This window comes from Entelurus aequoreus, linkage group LG03 (assembly GCF_033978785.1).
Source record: "Entelurus aequoreus isolate RoL-2023_Sb linkage group LG03, RoL_Eaeq_v1.1, whole genome shotgun sequence".
NCBI classification, from domain to species: Eukaryota; Metazoa; Chordata; class Actinopteri; order Syngnathiformes; family Syngnathidae; genus Entelurus; species Entelurus aequoreus.
Window position 1 is genome coordinate 15,095,081 of NC_084733.1, and position 24,890 is coordinate 15,119,970.

The 24,890-nt window shown below is 38.1% G+C and overlaps 1 protein-coding gene across 4 annotated transcripts in view; it reads left to right on the forward strand.

Annotated features, from left to right (window-relative positions):
- The first annotated feature begins 23,437 nt into the window (after positions 1-23,437).
- LOC133646207 (nardilysin-like) overlaps positions 23,438-24,890 on the forward strand; it is a 90,077-nt gene continuing 88,624 nt past the window's right edge. Inside the window, exon 1 of one of the 4 annotated variants that reach the window (XM_062041353.1) lies at positions 23,438-23,558. The gene's annotated coding sequence lies outside the window, so the exon portion shown is untranslated. Of the gene's footprint in view, positions 23,711-24,060; positions 24,086-24,890 lie in introns of those variants that run through there. The other 3 variants (XM_062041352.1, XM_062041355.1, XM_062041354.1) reach the window with 3 other exon arrangements.

The window sequence follows — 24,890 nt, forward strand, 5'->3', positions numbered from 1 at the left end:
GATTTTAGGATTTTTAAACATGTATACCTTTTTACATTTTAAATTCCTTCCTCTTCTTTCCTGACAATTTAAATCAATGTTTAAGTAAAAAAAAATTTTTTATTGTAAAGAATAATAAATACATTTTAATTTAATTCTTCATTTTAGCTTCTGTTTTTTCGACGAAGAATATTTGTGAAATATTTCTTCAAACTTATTATGATTAAAATTCCAAAAAATTATTCTGGCAAATCTAGAAAATCTGTAGAATCATATTTAAATCTTATTTCAAAGTCTTTTGAATTTCTTTTAAAATTTTTGTTCTGGAAAATCTAGAAGAAATAATTATTTGTCTTTGTTAGAAATATAGCTTGGTCCTATTTGTTATATATTCTAACAAAGTGCAGATTGGATTTTAACCTATTTAAAACATGTCATCAAAATTCTAAAATTAATCTCAGTCAGGAAAAATTACTAATGATGTTCCATAAATTATTATTTTTAATTTTTTCAAAAAGATTCGAATTAGCTAGTTTTTCTCTTCTTTTTTTCGGTTGAATTTTGAATTTTAAAGAGTCGAAATTGAAGATAAACTATGTCTCAAAATTTTATTGTCATTTTTTTCGTCTTTTCTCCTCTTTTAAACCGTTCAATTAAGTGTAAATATCATTCATTATTAATAATAACATAGAGTTAAAGGTAAATTGAGCAAATTGGCTATTTCTGGCAATTTATTTAAGTGTGTATCAAACTGGTAGCCCTTCGCATTAATCACTACCCAAGAAGTAGCTCTTGGTTTCAAAAAGGTTGGTGACCCCTGCTTTGCAGGAAGCCTGGGGAAGAGAGATGGAGAGAAAATTCCCCCTTTTGTACAAAAGGTAGACGTGAGGATCGGGAATTTGGGGGGTTTTGCCAGACATGTCGAGGGAATGGGTGGAATGGGGAGGATGTCTAATTGTGTGTGGTGAGTGTGTGTTTGGTGCTTGTGTCATTACGTACATCCAGATTAAAGCAGAGAGGACCACTCTGGAGGACTCACCTCTGATTCACACAGTGTTACTGCGGGCAAGGACAAGCCACATGGGAAACACACACACACGCACGTGCACACATGCGCACACACACATGCTGAAGTAGTGTACTGGCGCACATTGACGGTATACCTACACGTGATCCACCATGACTCCCCTCGCACACGCACACACATCTGTGAGCTAATGAATCAAATGTGGCGAATTAATTAGGGTTCAAATCAGTTGCTATGGGAACCTCTTCAGGAATCTTCAGGTAGAATGCTGCTTCCGATGGTTCTTTAAGGACGACTACCAAGGGGGGACCAATTCGTATAGCGCCTATAACAGGGGTCGGCAACCCAAAATGTTGAAAGAGCCATATTGGAGCAAAAATACAAAAACAAATCTGTCTGGAGCCGCAACAAATTAAAAGCCATATTACATACAGATAGTGTGTCATGAGATATACGTTGAATTGAGATGACTTAAAGGGAACTAAATGAGCTCAAATATAGCTACAAACGAGGCATAATGATGCAATATGTACATATAGCTAGCCTAAATAGCACGTTAGCATCGATTAGCTTGCAGTCATGCAGTGACCAAATATGTCTGATTAGCACTCCACACAAGTCAATAACATCAACAAAACTCACCTTTGTGCCTTCACACACGTTAAAAGGGTGGTGGACAAAATGAGACAGAAAAAGAAGTGGCATAAAACACGTCCTAGAAAGTCGGAGAAAGTTATACATGGACACAAACTAAGGTGAGTTCAAGGACCGCCAAAATTAGTAGGACAAAACGGCGCTCGCCAAATACTCGAATCAGTGAAGCATGTTTAATATAAACAGTGTGCTTTATAACAATTAGGGAGGTTTATGTCATGTTTGTCCTCCTACAGAAACCATATTAAAACAAAAAATGTATTTTTTTCCACCCTCATCTTTTTCCATTTTTCATACATTTTTGAAAAAGCTTCAGAGAGCCACTAGGGCGGCGCTAAAGAGCCGCATGCGGCTCTAGAGCCGCAGGTTGCCGACCCCTGGCCTATAATGATCCAGCTGGATGCATTTTACACTGCCCCCCTCCACACACACACACACACATTTACCCTTAAAAGTGGCCTGAGGTGAACTTCAATTTTCAAAGGATGTGTTATGGCGGTGCGGCTAAAAGAGCATATGTGTCGGCAGTAAAAATAAGAAAGAACAAAAAAAGTGAGATGGTGACTCCGCCCGGCAAACAGCTGCTTTGACATTTGCGGGGGGGGGGGTTTAAAACGTGGCCGGCAATGTAACGCTTCGCTTTGCAACAGCTCTTATCGTCGCCATTACCACGCTGCTGTGACTTCAATTGCTGCCCTACTCAGTCCCTCCAGGATTTCGCTGTTTGTTTGCTTCTGTGTATGATCGTCACCCACTAAAATGCCTGAATTTGCGGCAGCTTTTTCACAAAGTTGAGGCAAATGTTGCCATGCTTTACAGCAGGGGTGTCAAACTCAAGTTTCAAGTTTCAAGTTTATTGTTCTTCGGTCAATCGTCAACAAAATAAACAAACAGTTGTACATTCTTAAATTGAAAATGAAAATGTTGCAGACCGAAAGGGTTTAGGCTGAAGTTGAACACTTATTGCGCCTAACCCTATAAACAATGTCAAGTACAAAATAAACTTCCGAAAATTATTGAATGTCCTTTGTTCAACATATTATAAATACACATTATACATAAAATAAACACAGTCCAATTATATACACAGTAAAGGCATGTGAAATATCCTTGTAGACATGTTAAACCTTTGTACCAATTTATATACTATATACAAACAATTGTACTTCCATTATTATTTATAACCCACATTTAGTATTTGAATTAACATTGATCATAGTATTAACTACTGTGTTGATTCTAGAGTGATATATTTTTTCAAGACATTGGTCTTAAAGTGTTTTTTAAATGTGTGAATAGAACTGGAACATTTTAAGGAATAATCCAAGCTGTTCCACAGTTGAACCCCCCTGACAGAAACACATCTACTTTTTAAGCTTGTTCTTATCTTAGCTTTCTGGAAGACAGCTGAACCTCTGAGGTCATAGGGATTCTCTCTGGGTTTAAACCTCTCCTGTAGACACCCAGGCAGCATGTGGTTATGAGCTTTGTACGTCACAATAGCAGTGTTGAGGTCAACAAGATCGTGCAGTTTTAATGTTTTTAATTTAATAAACAGAGCATTGGTATGGTCATGATACACTCAAATACAGAGTGGGACAAAATTTAAAACGGAACAAAGCCGCGGGCCAAGGTTGAAGAAATGAACCTTTTAATAGGGACCCAAACAAGTTTTGCATTGAATATTGAACAAGCAAGGCTTTTATAACTTTATAGTGACATGCAAAATCGAGTTATAATAATAATTACAAAATATCAATGGCATATCAAATAAAATGTAAATAAAAATTGAATGCCTCTTTTCTATTTGCAGCCTTCTGAGGTAAATATCAAAATAAACTTTTTCCACAGGCTAATAATACATTTGAAAATAAAATAACAATAATGAATGAATCAAACATTCAAGCCTTGAAGTAGCAAGAGAAAGTGCATGGGGGATTGAGGTGGGGGGGGCGAGGTTTGGTGGTAGCGGGGGTCAGGCACGTGCACACATAGGGCCCTATGGGTGCTTGAGCCCCTGCCCTTTTTTGCCTTGTCTTAAAAAGTGCCCTCTGCCTGTGTGTGTTTTTTTTATTTTTTATTTATTTTTTTTAATTTTTTTTCTTTAAACAACATTAATAAATTCCTGTCAGGGATGTAAAAAAAAAACAAAAAAACAGCGGTACAAAAACTCCACGTTTTCTTGTAATACCGGGTTGTTTGAGCCTGCCGCTTCCGCCAGAGAGAGAGAGAGAGGGCGAGTGAGTGAGTAAGTGACAGGAGAGAGAGAGCCAACTGCGCCCCTGAGACGTGACAATGGAGCAACTTGAACCTGTGAGTTATGGTCTAGTCGCCGTCCACTTATTCAGCATCTACCGTATTTCCTTGAATTGGCGCAGGGAATATAGTATTCGCACGTCTAGAATTACTGCCGGGTCAAACTCGTTTCTCAAAATAATTAACGCATGCTTGGCCTTATCGCCGGTTTATTATTGAAGCCGGATCAAATTCGTTTCGCAAAATATTAATTTTATTATCGCATGTCTATAATTTTCGCCGGGTCAAACTCGTTTCGCAAAATATTTAGCATATGTCTAGAACTTCCACCGGGTCAAATTCGTTACGTCACGAGTGACGCTTCACCTGTCCTCATTTTCAAAATGGAGGAAGCTGCTTTCAGTAGTTTACAATCGCACAAAGGAAAAAAGATAAAGAGCTATTCAGTAGGATTTAAGGTCCAAGTTATTGAATACCGGTACAGTATGCTAAAAAGAACAGTAAGCATCTATGTTTTATTAATATACCGTAGCTGCGTGTGTCAAATACTGTATAAGTCATTAAATGACTCCCGCCTCCTGGTGGTAGAGGGCGCTGCCGCGCTAGTGATCCTTCTTGCGACTTCCGGTACTGCAGAAGAAGTGAACACACGCAGCAAGAGATTATTTGTTTTCCCTTTTAACAAGGAGGATCACATACAGGTATCTAAAATAAAACAGTTTTCTAAACTGGACTTTCAATGGAAGCAGGAGGTAATAATTAAAGGAATATCTCCATCGAGACAGAGACTTTTAAAAAGGAAAAAAGAAAATAATGAAGACTTCTATAAACAAGTTATCGATGCTTTTGGTCAGAAGGAGCTGCAAATGGACTCCATTTATAAGTACAGGTAAGACCATAATAACGTTTTTTTTTAATTAAATGTGCTTTTCATGATGGTATGCTTACATCACACTCAAAGCGCACGCCTAAATTTTATGGATTCCTTTTGGTAAACGCCGGAGTGAGAAGAGGTTTTAAAATAATTAGCGCATGCACGGCCATCCCGCCGGTTTCCGGTAACCGGAGGAGTGACAGGAGGTTTTAAATTAATTAACGCCCCTGCGGCTATTCAAGGAAATACGGTAATATGGGTAATATTTCAGAAAAACCCTGTATTATTCTATTATTCAATGTGTCAGCTTCTGTTTTTGCCGGACGTCGGAGCACGGCGCATCAATTGAGCACGGCACATCAAGTCCGCACAGAGCAGAGCGGATCGTGCGGGACAGGAAGTAGTGTACAAAATACAAAATAAAACACCGGGTTAATTTTCAAAACAAAATGCGCTGTGTTTACGGCGGATCACATTTTTCTCACAGTAGAGTTTTAGATATAAAGTTTATTGTGACTTTGCTATTACGGTGTGGGTTAACAAAATAATAATAATAATGATGATAATAATAACAATGATAAGAATAAGAATAATGATAATGATAATAATAATAATAATAATAATAATAATTATTATTATTATTAATAATAATAATAATACCATCCTAGTCACGTCCGTTGTGTCCTTGGGCAAGACACTTCACCCTTGCTCCTGATGGCTGCTGGTTAGCGCCTTGCATGGCATCTCCCGCCATCAGTGTGTGAATGTGTGTGTGAATGGGTGAATGTGGAAATAGTGTCAAAGCGCTTTGAGTACCTTGAAGGTAGAAAAGCGCTACACAAGTATAACCCATTTAATCTGTATTTAAACTTGATTCTTGTTGATTATGCCTGCAGCACAATGCCAAAAAAAAGAAAGGATACAGCCCTCTACTGGCCCCTGGTCCATATTTTTGGCCCTGTATTGCGTTTCAGTTGTTTAGTCTGAGCATTAAGTGAGAAAGACCATAAGTTACAACTTGATGGTGTTTTCATCAAGTTAAGGGAAGAAGGACAGATTTTCACAGGCCAAGTACCAAAAGATTTTAAGATAGCAAGAGTAACTCCCCTCTTTAAAAAAGGAAGCAAATTGGAACCTGGCAACTACCGACCTGTTTCTATTCTCAGCTCCATTTCGAAAGTAATGGAGAAAATAGTTTATGAACAGGTCGATAGTTACCTTGCCACTAATAAACTCATGTACAAATTCCAATCCGGCTTCAGAACTAACCACTCCACTGACACATGCCTTCTCTATCTGACCGACCACATCAAACATGAGGTGGACGCGGGCAAATACTGCGGCATGGTCATGCTGGACCTTCAGAAGGCCTTTGACACCGTTAACCACGCTATACTGTTGGATAAGCTCAGAGCAATCGGATTTAACAAAACCTCTTGGAGCTGGATGCAGTCTTACTTGGAGGGGAGGGAGCAGGTGGTAGAGGTGAACGGCACCGTGTCCCCCCCCCTCTCGGTGAACTGTGGAGTCCCCCAAGGCAGTATATTGGGACCTTTACTGTTCCTAATATACATAAACGACATGTCATCGGCATGTGACTGTGAATTGTTTTTGTTTGCGGATGACTCTGCCCTGCTGGTATCCGGCAAGGACAAGTCACAGGTGGAGAAAATCCTCAGTGCTGAGCTCTGTAGAATTTGCACCTGGCTCGCTGACAACAAGCTATCCATCCACTTGGGTAAAACAGAATCCATCCTGTTTGGGTCCCACATCAAACTTAAGAGAGTCAATCACTTCACCATAAAAGTAGGTGACAGTGTCATCACCAGGAAAGATGAGGTCACCTACCTAGGTTCCATTCTAGAGGCTAACCTTTCCTGTGATAAAATGGCAACCAAGGTAATCAAAAAGGTTAACCAACGAACGAGATTTCTCTACAGAATTTCCTCTCTGGTCAACAAAAGCACCTTGAGGATTCTGGCGGGAACTCTCGTTCAACCCTTTTTCGATTACGCATGCACCTCCTGGTACCCTAGCACCTCCAAAACCCTCAAATCTAAACTCCAAACATCTCAGAACAAGCTAGTCAGGTTACTTCTAGACCTCCACCCCAGATCCCACCTCACTCCTACCCACTTCTCTAAAGTGGGCTGGCTCAAGGTGGAGGACAGAGTTAAACAACTTGCACTGAGCCTAGTCTATAAAATCCGCTACACCTCCCTGATACCGAAGTACATGTCAAACTACTTCCTTAACGTAAATGACCGCCATAACCACAACACCAGGGGGTGCTCCACTAACCACGTAAAACCCAGATTCCGAACTAACAAAGGTCTTAACTCATTCTCTTTCTATGCCACATCAATGTGGAATGCGCTCCCAACAGGTATAAAAGAAAGGGCATCTCTATCCTCCTTCAAAACCGCTATAAAAGTTCACCTCCAGGCAGCTACAACCCTAAACTAACACCCTCCCCGGATTGCTAATAATCAAATGTAAACAATCAAATGCAGATTCTTTTTCTTATGCCTTCTGATCTCTCTCTCTCTCTCTCTCTCTCTCTCTCTCTCTCTCTATGTCCACTACTTGATGTCCATACCCCCCCCCCCCCCACCCCACTCCTGATTGTAAATAATGTAAATAATTCAATGTGATTATCTTGTGTGATGACTGTATTATGATGATAGTATATATGATAGTATATATCTGTATCATGAATCAATTTAAGTGGACCCCGACTTAAACAAGTTGAAAAACTTATTCGGGTGTTACCATTTAGTGGTCAATTGTACGGAATATGTACTTCACTGTGCAACCTACTAATAAAAGTCTCAATCAATCAATCAAACATCTAAGTTTTTTCCATTTGGGTATTTATTTTTGTATTTTTTTTCAAAGTTCATGTTGCACTGTTCAATGTTCAATATTAAAGTGCTTATCTTTAACAATAAATAGCCTAATAATAAATCAGTGTTTTGTTGCTTTTCATGTCTTCCAAGCCTATGATAATGTGAATTAACTCATTATGACCATAATTTGTTGACACAAAAGAAATGGCAATCACTTTTACCTACAAAGGACACACAGCTAAGTAGTTAGCTTCCTATTAGCAAATTTAATTTTACATTAATTTCCATATTGTGTAAAGGACCAAAAAAAAAAATTCCTGCCCTTTTCTGACTTTGAGCCCCTGCCCCTCTATAATCATGTGCACGTCCCTGGCGGGCGTGTATATTGTAGCGTCCCAGAAGAGTTAGTGCTGCAAGGGGTTCTGGGTATTTGTTCTGTTGTGTTTATGTTGTGTTACGGTGCGGATGTTCTCCCGAAATGTGTTTTGTCATTCTTGTTTGGTGTGGGTTCACAGTGTGGCGCATATTTGTAACAGTGTTAAAGTTGATTATACGGCCACCCTCAGTGTGATCTGTATGGCTGTTGATCAAGTATGCCTTGCATTCACTTGTGTGTGTGTGTGTGTGTGTGTGTGTGTGTGTGTGTGTGTGTGTGTGTGTGTGTGTGTGTGTGTGTGTGTGTGTGTGTGTGTGTGTGTGTGTGTGTGTGTGTGTGTGAAAGCTGCATATATTATGTGATTGGGCCGTGTGTGGACGTGACGACAGGTTGTAGAGGACGCTAAAGGCAGTGTCTTTAAAGCACGCCCCCAATATTGTTGTCCAGGTGGAAATCGGGAGAAATTCGGGAGAATGGTTGCCCCGGGAGATTTTCGGGAGGGGCATTGAACTTCGAGAGTCTCCCGGGAAAATCGTGAGGGTTGGCAAGTATGAGTATTAGCAGTGAATGCGGTGTAAAATACCAGCGGGCCAGCTCTAATGTTAATTTGATATTGCCTCAAGGGCCAAATGAAATTACACGGCGAGCCAAATTTGGCCCGCGGGCCAGAGTTTGACACCCATGCTTTAAAGCTTTATATATTTTTTTTTACATCAAACCAACAAAGGTGTGGAGGGAGGTGTGGCCAGCGCTCCCTGCAGGAGCGGAGGTCACCGCCTCTGTCCATGGTGCTGAGGACGGAGCACCATCAGACGGGGGCGTGGCACTGTTGACGGCGAGACACGGCTGAACAGGTGATTTAGATCTCCCAGGTGGTACGAGTTATCTAATCACCTGTTGTCTTCAACAGTAGCGGCCGGGAACAGTAGGAGAGGAAGGATTGGGAGTGACTGCAAAGTCACGACCTGCTGAAAAGCATTTTTGGAATGATCTTGTCAAAAACGTTAAAACTTTGTCAACTTTGCGCGCCTGTCTGTGGTGACGTGTATATCAGTGGAACCACTAGGCAGCGACTTCTCCAAAAGGATTTTCAAAATGTGTTATTGTTTTAGGTGTTCTACCGTATTTCCTTGAATTGCCGCCGGGTATATAGTATGCACCTGCCTAGAATTACTGCCGGGTCAAACTTGTTTCGCAAAATAATTAGCGCATGCTTAGCATTACCACCGGCTCAGGATTAACGCCGGGTCAAACTCGTTTCGCAAAATATTTTTTTTATTAGCGCATGTCTAGAATTTCTGCCGGGTCAAACTCGTCACGTCACGAGTGACACTTCACCTGTCATAATTTTCAAAATGGAGGAGGCTGATTTCAATCATTTGAAATCGCATAAAGGGAAGAAGATAAAGAGCTATTCAGTAGGATTTAAGGTCCAAGCTATTGAATATGCTAAAAAGAACAGTAAGCAGCTATGTTTTATTAATATACCGTAGCTGCGTGTGTCAAATATGAGTCATTAAATGACTCCCGCCTCCTGGTGGTAGAGGGCGCTAGTGATCCTTCTTGCGACTACTCGGCTGCAGAAGAAGTGACAACAAGCAGCAAGAGTGAGCAGCGATCGTTTATTTTTTTCCTCTCGCTTGCACTTTTAACAAGGAGGATTACATATCTAAAATAAAACAGTTTTCTAAACTGGACTTTCAATCGAAGCAGGAGGTAATAATTAAAAGAATATCTCCATCGAGACAGAGAGACTTTTAAAACTGAAAAAAGATAAGGAAGACTTCTATTAACAAGTTATCGATGCTTTTGATCAGAAGGTGCTGCGCATGGACTTCATTTATAAGTAAAGGTAAGACCATAATTAAGTTTTTTTTATTTCTGGTAAATGTGCTTTTCATAATGTTGGATCTGTGTTGTTGTTGTTGTTGTTGGGGACAAGTGTTGTAAATTAGCTTTGGCTACAAACACTATGATGCATACATTGGATAACTGTTTCAGATATCTATTGTTTTGTATCTGTCCCTGTTTCAAATAAACATATATATATATATATATATATATATATATATATATATATATATATATATATATATATATATATATATATATATATATATATATATATATATATATATATATATATATATATATATATATATATATATATATATATATATATATATATATATATATGTATATATATATATGTATATATATATATATATATATATATATATATATATATATATATATATATATATATATATATATATATATATATATCCTTACATCACACTCAAATTTACCGCATGCCTTTGGTAAGCGCCGGAATGAGAAGAGGTTTTAAAATAATTAGCGCATGCTTGCCTTTACCGCATGCCTTTGGTAAGTGCCGGAGTGAGAAGAGGTTTTAAATTAATTACCGCCCCGGCGGCAATTCAAGGAAATACAGTATGTATCTTTAACCTCCAAAAAGCACAGGATTGCAACAAAAAACCCTGTGTTGCTGTTTTACTCGTTTTATACCACAAATACTTAAAAGTAGACATGGCAGTAAAAGCACATACCGTATTTTTCGAACTACAAGGCGCACTTAAAGTCCTTTCATTTTCTCAAAACATTATTTTGTGTTTGCCATATAAAAAACCGAGCTGTTTTTTATAAAGAAGGGCCTAAAACGAACAAACGAAAAACATAAACAACAATAAAACGTATAATTGACGGATGGATCTGAAGTTGATCTCGAGATTATTGTGTTAAACGTAAACAGTAAAAAAAAAAATTGAATTTATTTTTTAACACTATAATTATTTGGATCCCCAATAATTTTAGTGTGATTTGTTTTTAAGTGTCATTGCTCAAAAAATAATAATGAATTAAAATCAATGTTGTTATGAGTTATTGACCTTTTTAAGGCTCCCATTATTATATAATCTCAAATATTCCACTTAAAAATTTCATTGTGTGAAAATATTGCATATTTTGTATTTTTTCCATAAAAAAACAGCGTTTTCTTTGACAACAAGAGCATACAATTTAAATCTTTAAAACCGTTATATTGACAGATAGACCTAATGTTGATCTAGAGATTTAAAACTTGAATAATAATAAAAATAATAATACTGAATAATGACACATTTTTAATATTTTTTTTTGACCACAACCCTTTGGGGTCCCCGGGATCAAGCCTGAGTGGAGGCCTGAATGTATATTTTTTATACATATATTGTATTGTTTTTTAAAATGAAAAATATCAAAATGGCCGCCGCTTGCTTTGATTTTTCAGAATGCGGCCCTCAGTGGAAAAAGTTTGGACACCCCTGGGTTAGAGTGTCCGCCCTGAGATCGGTAGGTCGGGAGTTCAAACCCCGGCCGAGTCATACCAAAGACTATAAAAATTGGACCCATTACCTCCCTGCTTGGCACTCAGCATCAAGGGTTGGAATTGGGGGTTAAATCACCAAAAATGATTCCCGGGCGCGGCACTGCTGCTGCTCACTGCTCCCCTCACCTCCCAGGGGGTGAACAAGAGTGATGGGTCAAATGCAGAGGACAAATTGCACCACACTTATTGTGTGTGTGACAATCATTGGTACTGTAACTTTACCTTAACTTTAATATGCACTGTAAAAAAATGGTTATGGTTAATTTACTCTAAATTTCTACTGTAATTTTTCTATTTTTTTTAAATAGTTGATAAAACTGTACAATTGAAGACATTATCTGTAAATAAACAATCCCCCTGTTATTTTAAGTAATATGCCAGTAATGACAAACTATGTATATTTCAATTTCTTTTACAGAAAAATACCAAATTAATTATACATAGCATTTTCTGTTTTCTTAAATTACTTTCAAATTCATGTAAAATTACAGTAATTGTCTTTCATTAAATATGTAGCTTGTTATATAAAAGTCTATGTCCATACTAACAATCTGTAGAATAAAGGTATTTTTCTGCAGAACTGTTTGCATCGTCACTTTATTAAAGGTGGTTGATCTTAACAATTCAGGAAAAAATCTGTAAAATAATGGTATTTTTCTGTGGAACTGCCAGCATTGTCACTTCATTAAAGGTGTTTGATCGTAAAAATTTGGAAAAACTCTGTAGAATAAAGATATTTTTCTGCAGAACTGTTTGCATCGTCACATTATCAAAGGTGGTTGATCTAAATAATTTTTAAAAAAGCTGTAAAATTACGATATTTTTCCGCAAAACGTTTCATGAAAAGGTCTGTAAATATAATGTTTTTGATCATTATGTTTTACTTTAATTTTATGGTTTTCGTTTGGCAGCCATAGCTGCCAGTAGATGACCGGTTTTTTTTTACATCATTTTTTTTACAGTGTGGTGCAGAATTTAAAGGCAGAATTTTGGAATCCTGGATCACAGTCGGAGGATGCCCGGTGGGATGCGTTGTGGTCATCTACTGCGGTGCGTTTCTCGTTTCGACTGCAGGAACGCTGATATTTTTAAACAAGCGTGGATGTTAGCTGTTCTTGTCTTAACGTAGAGCAGGTAGAAGCTGTGTGTGTGTGTGTGCGTGTGTGTATACGTGTGTGTGTGTATACGTGTGTGTGTGTGTGTGTGTGTGCGAGGTGTGCCTGGCTCGCCAGTTGTCATGGTTGCGGTGTTTATCACCTCGTTCCACCGCCGACAGAGGCCCGGGGGCACGTGTGATTGGCTTCAGTCAGACAGACAGACTCTGGAGGGAGTGAACGGGGGGGCCATATTGGCACAGAGGAGGGGTAAAATGCCAACACGCTGCAGAGAGCGAGAGAGAGAGAGAGAGAGAGAGGCGGGTGTGGAAGGACGCTGGACAAATGTCAATGCAGGCCCTCTTCATGATGAGCATGTCATCATTGCGGCTTTCAAGTGCAACCGATTCCAACGTGCATGTGGAAAAATAGGTATGAATGAGTGGTTTAATACTTGCACGGAGTTCGAAGATGTGCCATGTCACCTGACTGAAATCTTGCTGAAATGAAGTATTGAGTAATGACGTGTTACTGTTGCCCAGGGGTCACCAACGAGGTGCCCGCGGGCACCAGGTAGCCCGTAAGGACCAGATGAGTAGCCCGCTGGCGTGTTCTAAAAATAGCTCAAATAGCAGCACTTACCAGTGAGCTGCCTCTATTTTTTAAATGTTATTTATTTACTAGCAAGCTGGTCTCGCTTTGCCCGACATTTTTAATTCTAAGAGAGACAAAACTCAAATAGAATTTGAAAATCCAAGAAAATATTTTAAAGACTTGGTCTTCACTTGTTTAAATAAATTCATTAATTTTTTTACTTTGCTTCTTATAACTTTCAGAAAGACAATTTTAGAGAAAAAATACAACCTTAAAAATGATTTTAGGATTTTTAAACACATATACCTTTTTACCTTTTAAATTCCTTCCTCTTCTTTCCTGACAATTTAAATCAATGTTCAAGTAAATGTATTTTTTTTATTGTAAAGAATAATAAATTAATTTTAATTTAATTCTTCATTTTAGCTTCTGTTTTTTCGAAGAAGAATATTTGTGAAATATTTCTTCAAACTTATTATGATTAAAATTCCAAAAAATTATTCTGGCAAATCTAGAAAATCTGTAGAATAAAATTTAAATCTTATTTCAAAGTCTTTTGAATTTCTTTTAAAATGTTTGTTCTGGAAAATCTAGAAGAAATAATGATTTGTCTTTGTTAGAAATATAGCTTGGTCCAATTTGTTATATATTCTAACAAAGTGCAGATTGTATTTTAACCTATTTAAAACATGTCATCAAAATTCTAAAATTAATCTTAGTCAGGAAAAATTACTAATGATGTTCCATAAATTATTTTTTCAAAAAGATTCGAATTAGCTAGTTTTTCTCTTCTTTTTTCGGTTGAATTTTGAATTTTAAAGAGTCGAAATTGAAGATAAACTATGTTTCAAATTTTTATTGTCATCTTTTTCGTGTTTTCTCCTCTTTTAAACCGTTCAATTAAGTGTAAATATCATTAATTATTAATAATAACATAGAGTTAAAGGTAAATTGAGCAAATTGGCTATTGTCGGCAATTTATTTAAGTGTGTATCAAACTGGTAGCCCTTCGCATTAATCACTACCCAAGAAGTAGCTCTTGGTTTCAAAAAGGTTGGTGACCCCTGCTGTTGCCTAATGCAGTGTTTTTCAACCACTGTGCCGCGGCACACTAGTGTGCCGTGGGAGATTATCTAATTTCACCTATTTTGGTTAAAAATATTTTTTGCATACTAGTAATTATAGTCTGCAAATGATGTGTTGTTGTTGAGTGGTAAAAAGGTGTCTGATGCTTAAACCAAAAATAAACAAAAGGTGAGTGCCCCTAAGAAAAGGCATTGAAGCTTGGGGAAAGCTATGCAGAACGAAACTAAAACTGAACTGGCTACAAAGTAAACAAAAACAGAATGCTGGACGACAGCAAAGACTTACAGCGTGTGGAGCAGACGGCGTCCACAAAGTACATCCGTACATGACATGACAATCAACACCAAAATAGGAGCGCAAGACAAGAACTAAAACACTACACACAGGAAAACACAGAAAAACTCCAAATAAGTCAGGTGACAGGTCGTGACAGTAGACCTCCTTTGAGACAAGATCTATAGTGATGCATGCTTGGTTATGGTTTGAATTCATATCCAACAATTGCGACAACGACTTTTTACTGTCAACCGAGTTTCGTTTTTAACGATTTCTGCTGGTGGTGTGCCTCCGGATTTTGTCAACGCAAAAAATGTGCCTTGGCTTAAAAAAGGTTGAAAAACACTGGCCTAATGTCCGCCCCCTGGCGACGATGCAATACAAATATGCAGTTTTAGCAGTTGCTGACAAGGCTATTCACTCCAGCAAACTGTTATTGGAGACACGAACCCACTTACGACAGTTACGGATGATGCCAAGTGCCAGGTTAAACACTCCCTTTGCCTCTCCAGCAGTCACGATAACATGGAAACAGATGGCATGCAGCTGCTTCCACATCCAGGTGGCTTCCTTGTCCCCCCCACCCTCCTCCCACGGCTCAACTCACCCCAGTCACTGCAAGACTTCCGGGTTCCCTTTTCCAATCGGATGGCGCCGTAGTGACTCGCTTGAACTTTTCAGCCGATCGCAGCCCTCCTCGTCGGGGCGTCGTTTGCATCGCTTTACTCAAGGGTGTTAGAATAATTATGTATAAGTTATCACACAACTCTTATGCTATTAGGGCTGCGAATCTTTGGGTGTCCCACGATTCGATTCAATATCGATTCTTGGGGCCACGATTCGATTCAAAATCGATTTTTTTTTTTTCCGATTCAACGCGATTCTCGATTCAAAAACGATATTTTCCTGATTCAAAACATTCATTCAATACATAGGATTTCAGCAGGATCTACCTCAGTCTGCTGACATGCAAGCAGAGTAGTAGATTTTTGTAAAAAGCTTTCATAATTGTAAAGGACAATGTTTTATCAACTGATTGCAATAATGTCAATTTGTTTTAACTATTAAATGAACCAAAAATATGACTTATTGTATCTTTGTGAAAATATTGGACACAGTGTGTTGTCAAGCTTATGAGATGCGATGCAAGTGTAAGCCACTGTGACACTATTGTTCTTTTTTTTTATTTTTTATAAATGTCTAATGATAATGTCCATGAGGGATTTTTAATCACTGCTATGTTGAAATTGTAACTAATATTGATACTGATGATGATAATATTCATTTTTGTTTCACTACTTTTGGTTTGTTCTGTGTCGTGTTTGTGTCTGCTCTCAATTGCTCTGCTTATTGCAGTTCTGAGTGTTGCTGGGTCGGGTTTGGTTTTGGAATTGGATTGCATTGTTATGGTATTGCTGTGTATTGTTTTGTTGGATTGATTAATTAAAAAATAAAAAATACATTTAAAAAAAAGATTTTTTCAAAATGAGAATCGATTCTGAATCGCACAACGTGAGAATCGATTCTGAATCGCACAAGGTGAGAATCGCGATTCGAATTCGAATCGATTTTTTCCCACACCCCTAGTTGCTATAGTTATTATCAATTGTCATACTTGCCAACCTTGAGACCTCCGAATTCGGGAGATTGGGGGTGGGGGAAGGTTTGTTCCTGATGGGTCTGGTTAGCGCCGTGCATGGCAGCTCCCACCATCAGTGTGTGAATGTGTGAATGTGTGTGTGTGAATGGGTGAATGTGGAAAATAGTGTCAAAGCGCTTTGAGTTCCTTAAAAAGGTAGAAAAGCGCTGTACAAGTACGACCCATTTACCATTTACCATTTTGTGGTAGCGGGGGTGTATATTGTAGCAATACAAGGGATTCTGGGTATTTGTGGTGTTGTGTTTATGTTGTGCTACGGTGTGGATGTTCTCCCGAAATGTGTTTGTCATTCTTGTTTGGTGTGGGTTCACAGTGCGGCGCATATTTGTGACAGTGTTAAAGTTGTTTATACGACCACCCCTCAGTGTGACCTGTATGGCTGTTGATCAAGTGTGTCTTGCGGTCACTTACGTGTGTCTGCAGAAGCCTCATACAATATGTGACTGGGCTGGCACGCAATTTGTATGGTGTAAAAGCGGACTCGACGACGGGTTGTAGAGGACGCTAAAGACAAGTGCCATCACAGCACGCCCTTAATATTGTTGTGCGGGTGAAATTCGGGAGAAATTCGGGAGAATGGTTGCCCCGGGAGATTTTCGGGAGGGGCACTGAAATTCGGGAGTCTCCCGGAAAAATCGGGAGGGTTGGCAAGTATGTCAATTGTGCTGAAGTTGTACTTTTCTATCTGTGCAAAGGCACACAACGGGTAATCTTGCTTGGCAAGTTGTCTCGTGTCAGCAGTTTGTTTCCAGATCCTGCCTTCACTGGTTTAAAAATGTAACTTAGATATTGGGTTTCAAAATGTAAAGCGCTTTGAGTCACTTGAGAAAAGCGCTATATAAATATAATTCACTTCACTTCACTTCACTTCTGCCTGCCGACAACCAAGGACGGTCATCGAGTACCTCGGCGCGGACAGGACAGAGACAGGGCGAGATCACGAGTGTCAGCACATTTCCATTCTGGATAATCATGTATTGATGTTAACTAGGGACCTCCCGAATAAATAGAGGCGCACGCGGGACTGTACCTTAGAGCGTAGGGTGGGAACTGTAACTGAGTGTACAGCCCAATACGTCTCTCCTCATGAGTAAAATTCAACTCCTGTCTCTGCTTGATTCCTTCTTCTTGTCTTGTGTAACAGATAGTTTGGTGTTTGAACCTGACAACGGGCCCACAACTGCTCAGTCTCCGCCCTGAGATCGGTAGGTCGTGAGTTCAAACCCCGGCCGAGTCATACCAAAGACTATAAAAATTGGGACCCATTACCTCCCTGCTTGGCACTCAGCATCAAGGGTTGGAATTGGAGGTTAAATCACCAAAAAGCTGCAGCTCACTGCTCCCCTCACCTCCCAGGGGGTGATCAAGGGTGATGGGTCAGATGCAGAGAATAATTTCGCCACACCTAGTGTGTGTGTGACAATCATTGGTACTTTAACTTTAACACAGACAGTAGGTTAATAGCCACCGTTTACTCATAAACGCTACTAAAACTTAGTGGTAAAAGTTAATCGATATATATATATATATATATATATATATATATATATATATATAGTGTTGGGAGTAACGCGTTACTGTAACGCCGTTAGTTTCGGCGGTAACTAGTAATCTAACGCGTTATTTTTTATATTCAGTAACTCAGTTACCGTTACTACATGATGCGTTACTGCGTTATTTTACGTTATTTTTTATGTAGTATCGGCTAGTAACTGAAGATCTGAGTGTGTTTTGTGGCAGCGCTGCGGTGGAAAAGAAAGGGCGTACGTGCTTTCTGTGGGTGGGGGCGGGGGGGGACTCCCATGCCGTAGTTGAGGGGCGCAGGGGAGACGTTCCTTCGGGGCTAACAACCTTCACTTTACCCGGAAGTGGTCTTTACAGCTGAGGGTGAATGACGAGGCCGGCGGTTTGTTGCAACTTTGTGACTTTATTGGACGCAGCCATCAACCAAGCTAGAGAGAGCACCTGCATGCACTCACTGTCCCCGCTCCCTCACTTCTCTCGCCCACTCACTCACTGACGTCACTCACCTCTCATGCTGTCATATCTTAAAGGGCCACACACACATACGCTACTCTCATAACAACTAACAAGACATCAAGGCGAAGCCAAAAGTCGATTTTTTTTAACAAGGAGAAATTCTCAATACTTTTCTTTTGTCGAGCACAAAGAAAAGAAAATTTTAGTTGAATGTAAGTTGTGTCTTGGATCAAATATCCTATCTACTTCAAGTTCAAGTTAAAGGCCTACTGAAATGATTTTTTTTAATTTAAACGGGGATAGCAGATCTATTCTATGTGTCATACTTGATCATTGCCACAAATTAATCCTGCATAAAAACACCTGCGTGTTTGTTATGCTAGCTCCTAGCTCCTATGCTAGCTCCTAGCTCCATAGAACACGCCAATACAATTCAAACACCTGATCAACACACACAATCACTCAGCCCAAAAGACCGTTCACCTAACCCAAGGTTCATAAAGCTTATATATTTTTAAAAAGTTACGTACATACGCAAAAAAAAGTTGCGCACATATGGTCAAGCGATCAAATGTTTAGAAGCCAAAGCTGCATACTCACAGAAGCACGTCTGCGTCTTTGTCATCCAAATCAAAGTAATCCTGGTAAGAGTCTGTGTTGTCCCAGTTCTCTACAGGCGTCTGTGTATCGAAGTCAAAAGTCCTCCTGGTTAGAGTCTCTGTTATCCGAGTTCTTCCATCTTGACTGCATCTTTCGGGAATGTAAACAAAGAAGCGCCGGCTGTGTACTGTTGTTGCTGACTACGTTCGAAAAATACATCCATTTCGCACCGACAACTTTCTTCTTTGCTTGCTCAGCTTCTTTCTCCATAATGCAATGAACATGATTGCAACAGATTCACGAACACAGATGTCCAGAATACTGTGGAATTATGAAATGAAAACAGAGCTTTTTCGTATTGGCTTCAATGTGGAAGGCATACCCGTGTTCCCCGGGTTACGTCACGCACATACGGCATCCTCAGAGGCGTTTCGAACCGGAAGTTTAGCGGCAAATTTAAAATGTCACTTTATAAGTTAACCCGGCCGTATTGGCATGTGTTATAATGTTAAGATTTCATCATTGATATATAAACTATCAGACTGCGTGGTCGGTAGTAGTGGGTTTCAGTAGGCCTTTAAAGTGCCATTATGTTGCAGCTATTTAAAATAGTTTTGTCAATTTGTTCTGGCCTGAAATAAATTAGCCTTTGAAACATATCTTTGTCTTTGTGTGTTGTATGTAGACCACATTGTTTGTGTGTTGTATGTAGACCACATTGTTTGTGTGTTGTATGTAGAGCACATTGTTTGTGTGTTGTATGTAGACCACATTGTTTGTGTGTTGTATGTAGACCACATTGTTTGTGTGTTGTATGTAGAGCACATTGTTTGTGTGTTGTATGTAGACCACATTGTTTGTGTGTTGTATGTAGACCACATTGTTTGTGTGTTGTATGTAGACCACATTGTTTGTGTGTTGTATGTAGAGCACATTGCTTAGCAGAGTTCAGTGATGCAAATGCATGTCAAGTTGATCAACACATTGTATTATTCTCCAGTGCAATAACAGTACTGAAATGAAGGCTAAAGGGCATTAATGGGAGCTTTTAAAAAAGAAAAGAAAAAAAGAAGTAACTAAATAGTTACTTTTCAAAGTAACGCATTACTTTTTGGTGTAAGTAACTGAGTTAGTAACTGAGTTACTTTTGAAATGAAGTAACTAGTAACTATAACTCATTACTGGTTTTCAGTAACTAACCCAACACTGTGTATATATATATATATATATATATATATATATATATATATATATATATATATATATATATATATATATATATATATATATATATATATATATATATATATATATATATATATACATATATTATTTTTAATTTTTATTTATTTATTTTATTTTTTATTAAATCAACATAAACAACAGATACACTTTCAATTAGTGCACTAACCCCAAAAATCCTTCCTCCCCCCTCACCCATTAACACTCATTCTCACTCGTTCACACTCATTCACACAAAAGGGCTGTTTCCTTCTGTTATTAATGTTATTGTTCCTACAATATATATCAATACAGTCTGCAAGGGATACAGTCCGTGAAGCACACAGGATTGCGTGTGCTGCTGGTCCACTAATATTACTAACCTTTAACAGTTAATTTTACTCATTTTCATTAATTACAAGTTTCTATGTAACTGTTTTTATTTTATTTGTATTTCCTTTATGTTCACGAATTTTTTTTAATTTTTTTTTTAAATAAAGGACATTATCTTCACCAGACCAGGTTGTAAATGAAATTAGTTTGCTTAAAGTGTTCTTAAAACCAGGTCCAGTCCAGATCATGTCCAGGTCGGACTCAGCAACACACACCTTCATTTATGTACACTCAAAATTAGGGAACACAACAACAGATTGCACATAATCTATGAACAAAATTTTATTTTCAAAACGCGCCATAGTGACTCGCTCTGGGGGTCGTTTGCATCGCTTTACTCAAGGGCCCACAACACAGACAGTAGGCTAATAGTCGTTATTTACTTATAAACTAAAACTTAGTGGTAAAAATCAATCGATATTTTAGTTTTCCCCTGTGAGGTAAAAAGAAGGCGTCTATTTGAGGTTTGGTGTATTTTTTTTTTTTTTTTTTGTATTTTCAAAACCTTTATTAATAATACTCAACATTTAAATACAATCAAAGAAATAATAATAATCAAACAAGTACAGAAACAGTACAAAAACAGTATAAAACAGCGCCAGGGGCTTGTAAACTCAATAAAGCAACTAAAGAAGAATGCAAAATATATATATATATATCTTTGTAACAAAATGTCAAGCCATAGGCTCACACAACTTCCGTAAATAATCCAAATTTGGAGCACAGCATCATAGTTTTCACAGCTTTTTGGTTGTTAGAGGTGGAAAGCATTTTAAAGTAAATTTCAAATTCTTTTTTAAAGGCACAAAAAACAGGTCGGGTATTGAGAAACTTACATTTATGAATATAAAACTTAGCAAATAGTATAATGAGGTTGCGAAGGTAAAATTCCTTTTCAAATTGTTTTCTCATACTGTGTAAATTCCAACCCTTGATGCTGAGTGCCAAGCAGGGAGGTAATGGGTCCCATTTTTATAGTCTTTGGTATGACTCGGCCGGGGTTTGAACTCACTGTTAGGCCAATACTAAAATAGAAATCAATAAACTTCTCCCACGGATGATGGGTAGGCTCCTCCATCGCTTTGTCTGTGTCCCTTCCGGTTCACCATCGCTGTGTCTGTTTTACTTCCGATTCACTGACATAGGAAAAAAAACTTTTGCGAGATCTCGCAAAACATTTTACATATACTGTAATATTGTACATGGTAATTGTTATATATCGTATATATTATATAAATATAATATAATATATTAGTATATATCATTTACTGTATACAGTATATTATATGTAAATATTACATATATGTTATTTTATATTGCTACTACGGTACATTTTTAGTCTACTGTACAAACATACATATACACATACTGTACATATACAAGTACATATACATACATAGACTCATGCACATAATCACGTTTCATCAAACATATATTAATGTTGTTGCCCTAGGGGAAACTGGGTAACACATGGCACACTGACAAAGCTTAACCTATTGTTACTATAACAATCTACAAGGTTAATATAGCTGGCTTCTCTTTCTTCCCCTCCATTTTTCTGCATTCTTTTGTATCTCTAGTTTTCAATACGTATATGTATTGTTGCATTTGAACAACTGCATTGTTGATAATAGAGGTGAATTATTGATATTGTTCATTATCAACAGCGCTATTTCTATTGGTATTTGTATTGCTCCATTTGTAGTTTCTGTATTATTATTTATTTCACTAACTGCTTCTTTGCTATCACTTTTACCATCATATTTGCTCAAAACGTATTTGCTGATGTTGCTCTATTGTTGTTGTTATTGTTGTGTTTGCTGTTGTTGTTTTTGTCTCTCTGTCTAATCCCCCTCTTGTCCCCACAATTTCCCCCTCTGTCTTCCTTTTTTTCCTCTTTCTATCCCCTCCTGCTACGGCCCGGCTGCACCAAATGATAATATAAATACATTTAATAAAGTCACATACAAATAAGGCAACAAGAGAAGTATCCTACGCTTATCTTTTGTAAAGTAAATCTGAACAGCCGATGTGGGCATCTACATCTACTATATGATTTGCCTGAGAAGCTGGACAGGACAAAAAAAAATTAAATTTTTTTTTTTCTACTTTACACCTGCATTATCCTTTCCATCCTTACACTTTCCATCATTTGTAACTGAGCTACTGTGTGGAAAAATTTCCCTTGTGGATCATTAAAGTTTGTCTAAGTCTAAGTCTATTCCAGAGTGCAATTACATAGGAGACAGACACACAATCAATGTGGAATAAGCTGCTAGATTTTTCTGTTATTTTTCTGATTATTACAAAGTTTCCCTACAGAGTACGTGTCGAGTGGATCATTTTAATTGATTGATTGAAACTTTTATTAGTAGATTGCACAGTACAGTACATATTCCGTACAATTGACCACTAAATCCTACAATGCAGGAGATCGCAAAAAGCCGCTGCCTGACCAGGGCTCAGAAAATCTGCAGAGACTCCTCCCACCCCCCACCAAGGACTGTTTTCAATGCTGGACTCTAGAAAGAGGTTCCGCAGCCTCCGTAGCAGAACCTGCAGGTTCTGTAACAGCTTCTTCCCTCAGGCCATAAGACTCTTGAACGCATCATAATAATCCCCTCAATTCCCTCCAAAAATGGATGAACTCGCTGGAGTATAAAGACAATATAACATACATCCTTAAATGTGGATGCATATGCAAAAGTGCAATATATTTATCTGTGCAGTAATCTATTTATTTATATCTGTACCTTATTGCTCTTTTATCCTGCACGACCATGAGCTAAATTTTGTTCTTACCTATACTGTAAAGTTCAAATTTGAATGACAATAAAAGGAAGTCTAAGTCTAAATGGTAACACCCGAATAAGTTTTTCAACTTGTTTAAGTCGGGGTCCACGTTAATAAATTCATGTTAAATAAATCAATTCAATATTCAAATCATCGTTCACAATTTTTACAGTAGAAAGAGGAAATGAGTAAGCACTTTATAACATAACAACACCTGATGACTTCCGGGTTCCATCTTCCAATCAGATGGCGTCATAGTGACTCGCGTGAACTTTTCAGCCAATCGCAGCCCTCGTCGTCGGGGCGTCATTTGCATCGCTTTTACTCAAGGGCCCACAACACAGACAGCAGGCTAATAGCCGTTGTTTACTTATAAACGCTACCAAAACTTAACTGGTGAAAGTTAATCGATATTTTATGTTTTCCCCTGTGCGATAAAAAGAAGGCGTCTATTTGAGGTTTGGTGTGTTCTATAAATTTATGGATTTAGCGAGAAAAACGCCATCCAATCACGGCGCCTCATAGTGAGTTGACAAAACCGTCTCATCCAATCACAGCACGGCTTGTTTTGACGTGGTTCATTTTCCTCAGAGAAACCGGAAGCTCGCAGGTCTGTCACGCCGGCTTGTGTTTACTTTAAAGTTGTGCTTAAAAACTTCGAATGCAAATATAACTATTTAACGCGCAGTTAACACCACTGTGCCGCGGCACACCAGCGTGAGATACAGTCTGCTGTGCCGTGGGAGATTGTGTAGTTTTACCTATTTGGGTTAAAAATATGTTTTGCCATTCAGTAATTATAATCCGTAAATAATGTGCCGTTGTTGAGTGTCTGTACTGTCTAGAGCTCGGCAGAGTAACCGTGTAATACTCTTCCATATCAGTAGGTGGCAGCAGGTAGCTAATAGCTTTGTAGATGTCGGGAACAACGACGATGCGTTGTCGTGATCACGATATGCAGGTAACAGCGGGAGGCAACTGGCAGGTAAAAAGGTCTCTAATGCTTAAACCAAAAATAACCAAAAGGTGCGTGCCCCTAAGAAAAGGCATTGAAGCTTAGGGATGGCTATGCAGAACGAAATTAAAACTGAACTGGCTACAAAGTAGGGCTGTGCGATATAGCCTTTTTTAATATCTCGATATTTTTAGGCCATATCGCGATACACGATATATATCTCGATATTTTGCCTTAGCCTTGAATTAACACTTTATACATATAATCACACCAGTATTGATTGATTGATTGATTGAAACTTTTATTAGTAGATTGCACAGTGAAGTACATATTCCGTACAATTGACCACTAAATGGTACCACCCGAATACGTTTTTCAACTTGTTTAAGTCGGGGTCCACTTAAATTGATTCATGATACAGATATATATACTGTCAAATATATATTAACATCATAATACAATCATCACACAAGATAATCATCAGAGTATATACATTGAATTATTTACATGCTAGCATTTTTGCTAATTTTATTCCTTTAAACCTAAAATACATTAATTTTGATACTTGGCACCTTCTTAGAAGTATGCTAACTTTGCTTATTTTATCTTGCTAACTTTAGCATGCTAATGTTTTATACAAGAATTTTAGCAAATTTTATGCTAGCATTTTTATTAATTTTATTAATTTAAACCTAAAATACATTAATTTTGATACTTGGCACCTTCTTAGAAGTATGCTAACTTTTCTTATTTTATCTTGCTAACTTTAGCATGCTAACGTTTTATGCAAGTATTTTAGCAAATCTTATGCTAGCATTTTTGCAAATTTTATTCA